This window comes from Ursus arctos, unplaced genomic scaffold (genome assembly GCF_023065955.2).
Source record: "Ursus arctos isolate Adak ecotype North America unplaced genomic scaffold, UrsArc2.0 scaffold_37, whole genome shotgun sequence".
NCBI classification, from domain to species: Eukaryota; Metazoa; Chordata; class Mammalia; order Carnivora; family Ursidae; genus Ursus; species Ursus arctos.
In genome coordinates, this window is record NW_026623053.1 from 23170684 (window position 1) to 23185381 (window position 14698).

General features: G+C 33.7%; 1 long non-coding RNA gene and 1 other non-coding gene across 4 annotated transcripts; one reads left to right on the forward strand and one right to left on the reverse strand.

The window, feature by feature from the left end:
• Positions 1-1497: 1497 nt before the first annotated feature.
• On the forward strand, positions 1498-9768 carry LOC123001864 (uncharacterized). Of its 3 annotated transcripts, XR_008957231.1 has the most exons (4): positions 1498-1536; positions 1799-1872; positions 3397-3482; positions 4744-4822. It is a non-coding gene; the product is annotated as an uncharacterized LOC123001864 (long non-coding RNA). The 3 variants fall into 3 exon arrangements; XR_008957230.1 differs by lacking the exons at positions 3397-3482; positions 4744-4822 and adding an exon at positions 9549-9768; XR_006411160.2 differs by lacking the exon at positions 3397-3482.
• Positions 9769-12073: 2305 nt separating this feature from the next.
• On the reverse strand, positions 12074-12177 carry LOC113266236 (U6 spliceosomal RNA). Its single transcript, XR_003320323.1, has one exon. It is a non-coding gene; the product is annotated as a U6 spliceosomal RNA (small nuclear RNA).
• Positions 12178-14698: the final 2521 nt, after the last annotated feature.

Consider the following 14698-nt stretch of genomic DNA (forward strand, 5'->3'; position numbering starts at 1 on the left):
ACATATTAGTGTAGTAGAAACAACATTGTTGCCTCTAATAAAAACATTAATATTAATTTTATACTTTGAGACTGCAGTATGCCTAAGATCAAACAGAAAGACCTAATACCATAATATTTGATGGGAGAATCACTGATCACATTAGCCCCATAATATGTCTCAGGTTACTTCCTTCTCCACCTCTTTTGGGTTGTCTTTTATTTGGTTAACATCTATGCTTTATAAATATTCTCTCTTACAGCTACTGAATGACTATCTTTCACAGTTAGTAAGTTCTCCTTGACTTACAACACACAGAGAGCAGATCTCAAGGTTGTAACCTTTTAGATCAATATTTTTGTTTATATTTGTTATGTTATTCACACACTTCTGTAAAAGCTCCTGCAAAAGTACCTGGGATTTCAAGTACTTGCTTTATCAAAGAAGCATGATAGACTTTGTTTCATGTTGTGTATTTCTTCTTCTAGTCCATGAAGGAAAGCACACTAGAACTAGACGACCACAGGCAATAATATTAGATTACAAAGTTATGTTTTATTATATATATATATATATATATATATATATACACACAAAGATCTACATAATTTTATGGAATATATGATTAATAGAATCATATTTGTTATTTCTATTGGAAACATTAGATCCATGTAGAAATTCTCAACTTTGTTTATAAAAAAAAATCAATGTCTAAAAGCAGATTGTCATTGGTATTCATATTTCTAAAAACTGAAGTATGAAAATAGATCAAAATGTTTCAGCAGAATCTGTGTTTTATGCATCAACTTTAAGAATAATTCATTTAATAATAACAAAGATATGTTCTCTAGCCTTATCATTTGCAGCATATCATGATCCTTGACCTCACAACTCTTACTGATAGGCTACAATATAACTCATAGATTACAAATTTACAACCACTCTCACATTCAGTAAGGTATGCAACACAGATAAACCAACACTATAAATTTAGTACACCTTTTCTTTTATCCCTTAATCTAGCTCTAAAATTTATAAAAAGCTAAAGAAATTATATGTTCTAATTCTAAGCTTAATTTTATTGCTTAATTTTATTGCTATAATTTGAAGGAGATAACATACATGATCATTAATTAATGTTATACATTTGTAAGGTGCTTTAGATTTTTACTGAATTCAGGACATTCGTCTTCATTAATCTTGAAGAAGCTTTGATTTTTCCTTCATAAAGCCAATCATGTAAGAATGCCACTACATCTCACTTATATAGACCATTATAATTAAACTATACCCAATTCTGTAATTGCCAGTTTACAAATAAATTGCATCTACCAAACCAGAAAATAAATTTTATGTATACCAGAGAATACAATGTTCTTCTCACAGCACTACAGCCAGTTTAAATCTTAGGGCTCCATAAAGGATTTTGTTTAGACTTTAACAGATTATCTCTCAACTTTCCCTTGCCATGTACTCCAAACACCCCATTCATGTTAATCATTAATCCCTTTCTAAAACGCCTTAAAATGGGTCTCTAGGTCATGTTCAAAAGGACAGGTAAGTAACGTTTTTTGTGTGTGTGGTTTTTGGGGTTTGTTTTGTTTTTTTTTACTTTCTAGATTAAATGGCACTGATAAATAAAACTACTTTTTAAAAATACTGTTTGAAACTATTGCTTCAGTTCAAATCCTATGTATTTTACTAGTAAAATTTCTCTTCCAATAAGCCTAGTTGAGTATGGCTAGAAAGTCAGCCTAAAAGTCAAATATACAAATATGTATGTAAATGTATATAATGCTTTAATAATTTCTATATACAGTTTAACAAATGGAATCAGCAGACTTCTACAGAATGATAAATCAACAATCCTAGCAACAATTTGAATTCATCAAGGTAGGTAGGCTGCTTCCAACTAACTTTGTCATGGATGTCAAGTTTTGCAATTGAATTTCCACTCTAGATATAATTATCAGTATTATATGTAGTAATGTGAGGAATATTTAATAACTCCTTGTTCATGCTTAGTATTATACTTTTTTAAGATTTTATTTATTTATTTGACAGAGAGAGACAGACAGCCAGGGAGAGAGGGAACACAAGCAGGGGGAGTGGGAGAGGAAGAAGCAGGTTTCCCGCTGAGAAGCCTGATGCAGGGCTTGATCTCAGAACACTGGGATCACGCCCTGAGCCAAAGGCAGACACTTAACGACTGAGCCACACAGGCGCCCCCATGCTTAGTATTATACTAAGCACAGAAAATAAGGTCCAAAGTAACTAAATATAAGCCCATACAGTTTAATATTTAAAAGCTTTTTACTAGTTATGTAAAAATTAAATCATTAAACACTTGGTAGATCATCAAAAATCTAAAGAGTTGGGTGGCTAGAGTGGAAAATAATTAGATGTTTGTTTTTAATTACACAACAGTACTTAGAAAAATATATAATACAACAAAAAATAGACAAGCATAATGCAAATTAATTGAAGTTACATTTATAACTCTGACTACTTAATTTGTGCATAGATTTAGTTAGAAAGCAGGCTTACACTTTCCAGAGATATGATAAACTGACAAGATCTTTAATATATCTTATAAATGTTAATTTTCCCCACAGGGGAACTAATGCTGCTGATTAGCTAAAGTAAACAGCAAGTGATATGCAATTAAAAGTGGTTCTCACTGACAGCACTTTCCCTTTTCAAACATAATAAAAGTTTAAAACAAACATATTGCTCTATACACTCAGGAGAAACAATGAAATAGGATTCCAGAATTCAGGTTGTGTTTTAACTTTGCCATTAATTAGCGTTGTGCTATATTAACTTAACTCTGATTTCATATTAGTTAAACATAATAATACTTGCCTTGGGAATTTTAAAAGGTATTTTAGAATTTCCAAAAAGATAACTTTTGAAGTAAAGTTTTTGTACCCAACACCTATTAATATAAGGACTGTTTACCTTGGAAATTCATCACATACAATTTTTCAGGATTAATAATTGCAGGGCAGAGAGGAAGAGATGGCGTCTAGTGAAGGAAAGGAGAAATAAACTAGTTTGCATTTTTGTTAGGCCTATATAGCCCAAAAGAGAGAGAGAGGCCTATATAGCCCAAAAGAGAGATTATATGTTAATCTCTCAAGCCTCTTACCTAATTTCAGGTTTATAACATCCTGTAAGCAACACAGGTATATTCAATATTATCCTCATCTTCTATATCAAGAAACCAGATTTCATTTCTTGTGCAAATGTCACACACACAATAATGTCAACCGATATACCAGAATAGAAATTTCCTGATTCCCAGATTATTCCTAACTTTCTGCTAAGCAATGACTAGCACACAGCTTCAGTGAAAACCCTGCCACAGGGTAGTTCTATTTTTAAATCTTGAGGAAACTCCATACTGTTTTCCAGAGTGGCTGCACCAGTTTGCATTCCCACCAACGGTGTAAGAGGGTTCCCCTTTCTCCACATCGGTGATCCAGCAATTGCACTACTAGGTATTAACCCAAAGGCTACAAAATACTAATTCAAATGGATTCATGCACACCCATGTTTATAGCAGCATAATTAACAATGGCCAAATTATGGAAAGAGCCCAAATGTCCATCCACTGATTAGTGGATAAAGAACATGTGGTATATATACATACCACATGGAATACAGAATTTTAGCTCAGCCATAAAAAGAATGAAATCTTATCATTTGCAACAGTGTGGATGGAGCTAAAGGGTATTATGCTAAGCAAAATAAATCAGAGAAAGACAAATACAATATTATTTCACTCATATGTGGGATTTAAGAAACAAAACAGATGAATATGGGGCAAAAAAAAAAAGGGGGGGGGGCAAACCAGAAAACAGACTCTCAACTATGGAGAACAAACTGAGGGTTACTGGAGGGGTGGTGGGTGGAGGGATGGGTTAAATGGGTGATGGGTGTTAAGGAGGACATTTGTTGGGATGAGCACTAGGTACTGTATGTAAATGAATCACTAAATCCTATACCTGAAACTAATATTACAATGTTAACTGGAATTTAAATAAAAACTTGAAAAAAAAAAAAAAAAGGAAAACCCTACCACAAACATTTACTGCAGCAAAACAATATCTGCACAAGAGGATCAAAGTGAAGAGTTGGATTCATCTTGCTTTAGAGACAGAGCCTGCTGTCTTCATTTGACTTTCCTCCCCATTCTTTGCCTTATCAAGTTCCATCTTCTTCTTGTAATGCCTATCATAAACTCTCATAAATGGAAAGGACTGCTCCTTCTGAACTTCTGTAGAATCTATGGAGCATGATACTAAGCTTGAATTTATTATATGGACCTTGTGTGGCTTTCTAACTTTCTTAAGCTTCTCATCTCACTAAATTTCAAAAATAGGAAGGTTCAATGATTATGAGATCAGTCACTGCAAATCATCTGCCTCTCTTCTTTGCTAAATAGCTTTCATAGTATTTCCCATAAGGGTTATTTCTGCACATGTCTTCCTCCTACATACTGTGAGTTTCTGGAGGATTGGGATAGCCAGTTGAAAATCACCACAACACCTACAGAGTCACAAGTACTGTTTAGCACTCAACAAATAATTAATGAAGACATCAATGTTCAACAAATACTTGCTCTATATATTATAATGGAATTAGCCAAGCATTTATTTAAAAATTTTAGAGAAACAATTTTTTCAACTGATATTTTAAAATAAGATTAAAATTAAAAATATAGGTGAAAAATATGGGTTTTTTTTTCATTAATTTCAGATGATTCTGTTGAAGTTTTGCTGAAAGAAGAATGAATCAATGAGCATACATTTAGAAAAAAAATAAAGTTAAATTACCCAACTAAATAAAAATGTTGCATTAATGATGTTTGTAGATAATGGACACATTCAACAAAGAATTTGTTCAAATGTGTTTTGAAATTGGAGATGAAGGATTTTGTGATCAGTAATGGCCACTTTTTTTTTTAAAGGATTTTTTTTAATGTATTTATTTGGGGGGGGGGAGAGAGAGCACATGAGTGGTGGGAGAGGGACAAAACGAGAGAGACCGAGAGAAAGAGAGAGAGAGAGAGTGAGAGAGAGAAACAGACTCTGCACTGAGCAGACACACCTGACATGGGGCTTAATCCCAGGACCCTGATATCCTGAACTGAGCCAAAGGCAGATGCTTCCAGGCACCCCTCATGGCCACTCTTCTAAGATCATACAGCATAGTTTCTTATATTGTAAGAGGAAGAAAATCAAAATCAAGAAGAAATGACTATGTGGGTAGAACAGTACCATCGTAAGTATTCAAAGATGTTAGGAAGAGAGAAAGGAAAGGGGAAAGGGGAGAGACTGGAAAGCAGGCGGTGGGGCAAAAGGAAGTGTATCAAAAATTTTATTTGGTCAGAGCAAGTGAGAGGATTTGTCTGGGTTTCCTTGTCCTTCACCTTCATCTTCACCTTCATACACAGAAGATAGAGCAAGACCATATTCAGGGAGGGGGGGAACAGAGGGAAGACCCTACTATCCACATTTAGCAGTAAGTCACTGTTAACTAGATTTTAACAGTCACATTATTCAGTAAACATGTGTTAATTAATCCAAAATAAAAAGAAGAGATTACTATGATTATGTATATAAAGCTTTCATTTTAAAAGCCATAAAGCAAGCGTTCACAAATCTGCTAGCTACTTACTGTGACCCTTAAATTGTACTTTGTCTTTTTAGTAGCCTATATCCCAAATGTAGATATAAATGTTGACAATATTTACCTTCTCTATTACTCTCTAGCAGTAATTCTAACAGATGTAAGTCTATTTGGATTTTTCTAATGCAGTCCAAGGAAGTGAAGGGTTTTTCCTCATTTGAAAAACAAAACAAAACATCAGAGTAGGTTTTAACATTTATTTTTAACATACATAGATTAGATTTATTATCTAAGAATATTAAAGGACAGAAGCCATGCCTATTTGTGATAAAGTCCCTACATGAAAGATAATACTAGACACATTATGAGCACCTGAGTGGTACATTCGATTAAGCATCTGACTCTTGATTTTGGCTCAGGTCATGATCTCAGGGTTGTCGGATCAAGCTCCATGTCAGAATCCATGCGGGGCATGGAACCTGTTTAAGTTCTCTCTCTCAAAAAAAAAATTTTTTTAAATAAATAAATAAATAAATAAATATATATATATATTTTTTTTTTATTATTATTTTTTTTTTTTAAAGATTCTCTCAGGGCACTTGGGTGGCTCAGTTGGTTAAGTGTCTGCCTTTGGCTCAGGTCATAATCCAGGGTCCTGGGATCCAGCCCGCATTGGGCTCCCTGCTCAGCAGGAGTCTATTTCCTCTCCCTCTGCCCATGACTCTGTTCTCTCACTCACTCTCTCTAAAATAAATACGTACAATCTTTTAAAAAAAAGTTTCTCTCTCTCTCCCCCTCTGCCTCTCCCTTGTCCTCTAAGTAAATAAATAGATAAAAAATTTTAAAAAGTTAAAAAAAGGAAAGCTATATGGCAGATAATGGCAGCAACTTGTATTTAATGAGCATTTATTAAATTCCTTAAGGATCTTAAAACACCTGCTTTAACGCCTTTAAAAAACGTGACAGTAGTTTGATGCTGTCACTTTAAAATATTTATCCTGTTTGGTCTTTTTTGGCAATAACCTTTCCCTTGTCCTTTTGCAAATTCACTCTATCCACCTCCATTTACTGCTTTATATAATTTCCCTTGGTCGTTCCATACTGTCTTATGGGATAACCTCTACATTTTTATGTCTTCAAAGTATGCGTTTTCATTTTCCTCAGCCCTGTTCTTTGAATTTCCATTTTTCATCTGTATCTTAGATGAGTAGCTCTTAGAAGAATAAAGTACAAGAGAAAAAAAAGGGGGTGGAAACAACTAAATTGAACTTGAATTTAAAAAGTTGCCACACTGACACTTCCATGACTCACCAAATTGCACACATTAATCTTTTGGTTAGATTCAAGTTATTCATAGTGGATTGAAACTTCCAGTTCTGGGAAGCCAGCATGGCAGGAGTGACTAAAATGATCAGGTTTTATTTATTTGTATCCATCTATAGAACAAATACTATACGCAAACAATGAATCATGGAGCACTGCCTCAAAAACTAATGATGTACTGTATGGTGACTAACATAACATAATAAAATAAAATAAAAATAAAACAAGAATTAAATATAACTGTTTTATCTATTTTTTATACCACTTTCTTAGATAATGACTAGTGATACCACCACCACGTCCAAATGCAGAGCTTCTTCCTACATGGTATGATGCCCACATAGCCATGTACCCAGATGCCGGGTATATATAAAAGCAGGAGGTAGATGAGAGAATGGGTGAAATAGGTGAAGGAGATTAAGAACACACTTAGGATGGGCACTGAGTAATGTATACAACTCGCGAATCACTATATTGTGCACCTGAAACTCCTATAACACTGTATGTTAATTATACTGTAATTAAAGGTGGAAAAAGACATAGTCAAGAAACATGCTTCAGCCTGTTTTAATGCTAGATTAAATCACTTCTCTCAAGATGATAGACATATAGACGCCAATTCTTGTTCCTTTTTTTAAATAAACATTCTTTTTTTTAAGATTTTATTTATTTATTGGTCAGAGAGAGAGCACACAAGCAGGAGGAGTGGCAGGCAGGAGGGGAAGAAGCTGGCTCCCCATTGAGCAGGGAGCCCGATATGGGGCTCGATCCCAGGACCCTGAGCCAAAGTTAGACACCTACCCGACTGAGCCACCCAGGTGCCCTGAGACACCAACTATTGTTCTATGCTTGGTATGATTCATAGATTTATTGCCTTTGAGGCTTACTAGCTTACTTTTAAAATCTTTACTAAAATCTAACTTTATATACAGAGGACATTACTGATATCCTCCCTTTGCCTCTCTGTGACAAGGCATATTCACTTGCAGAATAAAACGTAAGCTATTTATATATTATTAACAATACTTATATTCAAGGGATAATTTTTTATATATTGACTTTTGAAAAGTTATAAAGATTTGACATTTTAAGATTTACTTTTTCCTCATGAATCTGTCTTTTCCTAGATTTCATAATTTTTTTTCTTTTAACTCACAATATATAAATTTCATTTATCTATTACAGTGGAACTAGTTACCCGTATTATCCATTTAGGACAGTAAAGATAAATGCTATATAATGGATATTTAGAAGTACTAAATTATTTCATAAAATACGTCACTGTCTGATTTTGGAGGATAAGCAGCTGATAAGGAGCAGCTTAAAAAAATAACACTCACTGGTGAATTTTCAGAACTACTGTGTTCTAATAACAAGAAACAAGCCAGGGATGATAAACAGTTCAATATCTACTTTGAGGACAGGCATTGTACAATTATAGGAACAATTATTTCATATACACATATCCACATACTTAGATGATAGCCTAGAGAATTTATCACATGAAAATGCAGCTATTACAAAAGCACTACGATTAGATAGGAGATATCTAAAACAGACCATTTACCTTATTAAGACCTAGGTTTAGAGCACAGATATCCTTGCACTAAAATTAAAGCAGCACAGCCTTCGCCTGCACGTCTAGGAAACGGTGTTAGTCCTGCAGCAGAGGCGATAAGGGGTTTACATGCTATTTCTCTTGATAATGGAATGAAGACAGACATACTAACTGGAAATCATTTTTCTATTTTCCCTCATGATCTATTTTGCTTCCCTCTCTTTATCTCTCTCAATTTATGTTTTCTTTCTCTCTCTCTCCCAACACCCTACCTCCAAAAATGCCTCACTTTTTCTAGAAAAGTTACTAGAGATCACCATCCATGGGCAAGAAAAACTGAAGAGTAGGAGTAGGGTGGACTCTTACAGAATACTGTAAGACATGGGATATGAAAGAGCACAATAACAAACCACTCAAAGAGATCTGGATAAACTCCTTAACCATGCAGTGAAATGCAACATAAAGTTGAAAAATTACTGTTATCAACAAAAATTATATAGAGAATAGTACACTCCTTTTCAGTACAGTATGGTCTTGATTCAGCAGAAATAATATGCAACCTACAGGGCAAATAACTAAGCTAAAAATAACAAGGGAATGCCCAGAAACAAAGTAAACCAAAGCCAAGAAAACCAAAGCTTGCAAAATCATCCAGAGTATGCAATGTGTCTGTCTTTAAGTACACTGAAGCCCAGCATTGAATAATGTCATGATTTCTGTATCTCTTTTTTGAACTTATATATACTAAGCTATCCCTCCAGTCATTATTAATTTTTAAAATCACCTGTTTATCAAACTAAAATATACTCATTGATAAAAATTGAAAGAGGAAAATATATTTTAAAAAACTTTGTTCTGAAAAACACCCAAAACAACTATTAGTGTTAGTATTTTGGCATATTTTACATTTTCTTTTTAATTTTACTCTTTTTTTAAAGAAATTCCTGCTGCATTTACAACTTGAGTCTTCCATTTTATCAATGTATAGTTTACTTTTATATTTATCTTTCTTGAGAATTTTTTTTTAAGATTTCATTTATTTATTTGTCAGAGAGAGAGAGAGAGAAGAGAGTGCATCAGGCAGAGGGAGAAGCAGGCTTCCCGCTGAGCAAGAAGACCGATGCGGGGCTTGATCCCAATACCCTGGGATCATGACCTGAGCAGAAGCCAGAGGCTTAACTGACTGAGCCACCCAGGCACCCTCTCTTGGGAAATTTAAACGGTTTCATTTCACTGCATTATTGTATTGTTCCCACCATTATTAAATAAGCATCTCCTTTAAACATTAGTTGGTTTGATAAATGTTCATTACGTTTTCACGATGATTAGAAAGGTATATTAAAGTCCTGAACATCACCAGGAACTATTGGGTTATTGGTCAGTAGTAAATGCTAGGGTGTGCCACCTATATTTTCCCTAACTTCAGATTAAAGCCCTTATTTCCTCAGTTGCTACAAGTGTCACTTGCTGACAGTTCACAACTGAATCCCTCCCCTATAACTCTCACCAGCCCAGGGGAGCTGTTTCATCCTGGCTTGAAAACCTTCCCCAGTTCCTGATCTATACGTGGATACTAAGCTCCAGCCCTCCTGTTTCAGTTCCCAACTCTCAGGGCCACCCTGCTGCAGCAATCCCCGTGGCACTGCAGTATGCATACCAAGTCCTGCTTCTTTCATCCCCTCCCTCACAGGATGTTTTATTCCATTTGGGTTGTTAAAACACCATAAACTGTGTGGCTTATGAACAACAGGCTTATTTCTCTGAAGAGAAGTAAGACCTCTCCCAGTTCCAAAGGCTGATCAAGGTACCAGCAGATATGGTGTCAGTTGAGGGCCCTCTTCCTTCTGTAACCTCACTTGGCAGAGGGGTGAGGGAACTCTCTGGGATCTCTTTTATAAGGGTACTGATCCCAATCCTGAGGGCTCCACCCTCATAAAATAATCACCTCCAAAAATCCCATCTCCTAATACCATCACCTACAGGGTTAGGATTTTGGTGTATGAATTTGGGGGTCATAAACAATCTATAGTACAGGTTTTGATACTGAGAGGACCCACCAATAAACTTCCTATAAGCAAATCTCCATTTCAGGGTTTAGGACTAAAGACAGTCCATTACAATTTTTGCAAAGACCAAACAATCTGTATGAAATAGTATCTGTTATTCAGTTGGAATCCATAAATAATTCATCCATTTATGCCCTGTGATTCAGTTAATGATTGCCTATCTTATACTTTAATTTACCTGGATTGAGATACACATTATTACTTTGCAACAATAGACAGTATATATTTCTTTTATGTGTACTCATGAACAGTGTTCATAACATGAATCTTGGTTTATCCCTATTTAATATTGTTGTTTGACAATATGACACATACTACTATTTCCTATATGGGTTATATAATCATTTCATAATCCTGATAAAAAGCACTATATATCTGTTCTATAAATTTTTGTAACTGTACGTTAATTTATACTTAAAAGATTCAAAAGTCATTAAATCCTCTTTTAAAACAATTTTTTGGGAAAATACAAAAAAAAATTCCTTAAAGATGTTAAGATGCAGAAGATCTGCTCTTTCTCTTTGAGAGAATGTGTCTAAAGAAATTAGCAGAACAAGCAGGATGTGCCCAGTAACATCAGTAACATAATCACACAGACAATCATAACCTGATATGACCCAGGGGAATGGCACAGGAGATACAATACCATGTATCTTCATTATAATTTTGACACATGAGGTGAAATGAAAGAATTAAAAAGAAACCCAGTAGTCTGAAAAGCATAGTTTTGTTCTGACCATGAAAGAAATATAACCCACAGAGGAAATTTATATTGAATTAACATACTGAGTAAGTCAAATCTGATACCTTATGCCATTAGGACAAAGGGTAGAAAATGATCACTAGAAAAACCTTAAAACACAGTATTTCGTATTCTCTGATGCTTCTAATCCTAAGAAGTAATGATTATGTAGAATGCATTTGATAACAAATATTTGTAATTAACATTGTAGTGTAATTAGGTACCCCTAGACTTTAAATTCCATTATCCCAATGATCAACAGATTTTGTGATTCCTTGCTTAAAAGTAGGTCAAAGGATGTCTGAGAGGCCAGGTCAATGTCTATAATAAATATTTCTAACTGTACTCTTAAATCTTGCCCATCACCTGAAAAAAAAAATGTATTATATTTCTCACAAAGTAGGGCTGGCCAAGTGAGTAAAAATAGCTCAAGCACTTCTTAGCAGTCAAAATGTACCACTCAAAATCCATGCCACAAATGACAATCTCAGACAAAGCTGAGTCCAGTATATCAGACCTCAAATGTAACAAAATTCACGATTCCAAATCAATTGCATTGGAAAACAAGAAAGAAAGAAAAAAGCAGAGATAAATGTCACATTGGTCTCTAAAACAGAGGTTTTTTTGTTATTATTCAATGGATACATTGAACTAATAAAAAATATCCCTTAGGAGTTGATCATAAAATCAGTTTTTATCTGAATTGATTTTTCTCATGGCATAATGGTTTCAAAACATTTAGAGGTGCAGAAAATATTTTAATTTTTTTTAAATATGGAACACTTCGCAAATTTGCAGGTCATCTTTGCACTGGGGCCATGCCAATCTCTGTATCATTCCAATTATAGTATTTGTACTGCCAAAATGAGCATAATATTCTCTTTGTAATATAAATCTTGCTTTTTCCATATACTGTTGTGGAAATGCTAAAAACACTTGTAAAAAGTTTTTGATGTATATTTTAATGTTTTAATTTTTATTTTGATCATGTTAGCAGATAGAAAAAGTTGACCACCAAATGAGTTGAGCTTTAAATATCAGACTAGAAATTGATTCCTTGAGTAAAGTCTTTATGGTAACTTTCAGTTTGATATATTTTAAAGACTGAAGACTGCTATATAAAAGTATAGGACATATACATTTGATTTACAGTAAGCTAAGGTATGCTGGCAAAAAGAGACTAATATAAGTCACTAATATATATATTATTAGATAGTTTGAATAGATAATGTCATCTACTTTATGTGTAGGTTAAAAAGTATACTCTGTTTTAAAAAATATATAGGTAATAGGTGTTGTACAGGATGTTTACTAAACAGAGCAAATATAGAAAGATTCAAGTTATATTACTAAATGTATTAATCATCTTGAAATTAAGATGTTGCTCAATATTCTGAAATAGTAAAACATAAGAAGGTAAAAGAGTTATTATTCTTATGATAATAGTGCTAAATTTTTAGAAGGATATACAATTTATTAATGCTTTAGTGTCATCATAAAGTATATATTTGATATACTTTGCTCTACAAATATGTCCTAACATATACAGAGATACTAAGGCTTTACTTTGCAGGAAGCCTTCATAATAATTCCTAAAATAAGACATTCCAACTCATTTTTGAGCCGGCAAATGACAGGTTATATTCGGTTAAAAAAACAAAAACAAAACAAAAGTGTGTGGGAGGTGGGGGAAGCTAATACCAAAAAGGGCAGCTTACTTGGAGCACTTGTATTATTTTAAATACTATTTAGTATGAGTGAAAAATTCCTGTTTCTCAATACTACACATCTATTCCAAAAGCTAGAAAATAACATCTGTATCATACTTGATACAACATACTTGGTCTTCATGTACATGTAACTCAATACCCCATAAAAACCTCTTAATTGTACCAATAAATCCCTCTCCTAACTCATTTCACTTCTCCGATTTTACCATCACAAATCTAAACCAAGAGACCTAATTCAAATCTCATCTGGACTACTGAATGACTTCATAAAGGACCTCCACAAATTTACTTTTCCCTCTTCATTTCAATCAGTAAATTTAAGTCTATTTAAAAAATCAACACTCAGACTAAAAACTACTATTCTTTATATCATCAATAAGATCTACATTCTGTCATGCTCATTTTTGTCACAGGACCATTTTACACGCCATTTTGGTGTGGAATTTTGTCTGTTGTTTCATTACTCATTTCCAGGAGCTTGAAAGATTCTCAAGCATATGCCAAAATGCAATAAATGTTTTCTGAAAGAATAAACATTAGGCAAACTTAGAACACAAATCAATGAAAGTGAACACAGGAAATCAACAGAGACAAATAAACAAAACCAAAAGCTGGTTCTTTGAAAAAAATCAGTAAAATCTGTAAGCCTCTAGCCAGGGTAACAAAGAAAAACAGATAATACACAAATTACTAATATCAGTAATGAAAGAAGAGACATCATTACAGATCCCATGGACATTAAAAGGATAATAAAGAAACACTGTGAATTCTATGCCCATAAATTTAATAACTTGGATGAAATGGATCAATTCCTTGAAAGACACGATTAGTCAAAATTCACACAAGAAGAAACAGGCAATCTGAATAGGCCTGAACAAATCTTTCACAAGCTCTTTCTAATCTATTTAACAAATTGAATAAATAGTAAGTAAACTTCTAAAGTAGAAAGCACCAGACCCAGATGAGTTCACTGGTGAATTCTACTAGACATTTAAGGAAGAAATTATGCCAATTCTCTACAATTTCTTCCAGAAAGATAGAAGAAAAAAATATTTCCTAACTCATTTTATGAGCCAGAATTATTGTGACACCAAAACCAGACAAACATATTACAAGAAAACTACAGACCACTATCTCTCATGAACACAGATACAAGTTTCCCAACAAAATATTAGCAAATCCAATCCAACAATGTATGAAGAATTATATACCATGACCAAGTGGGATTTAAATGAATCTAGAAACAGATCTTACACTCTTCACTAAAACTAACTCAAAATGGATCACAGACCTAAATATAACATGTGAAACTATAAAACTGTTAGAAGATAACATCGGAGGAAACCTAAATGAATTTAGGTATTTTTAGATACAACACAAAAGGATATGATCCAGAAAAGAAACAATTGATACACTGGACTTCATTAAAATTAAAAACTCTTCTGTAAAAGACAAAAGAGAATTAAAAGCAAAGTTACAGACTGGAAGAAAATATTCAAAAAAAAATTGATAAAGCACTCTAATCCAAAATATGCAAAGAACTCTCAAAACTTATCCCTGAGAAACAAACAACCCAATAATGTTCACTGCAGGATTATTCACAATGACCAAGACATAAACAATTTAAGTGTCTGCTGATGGATGAATGGATAAAGAAATTGTA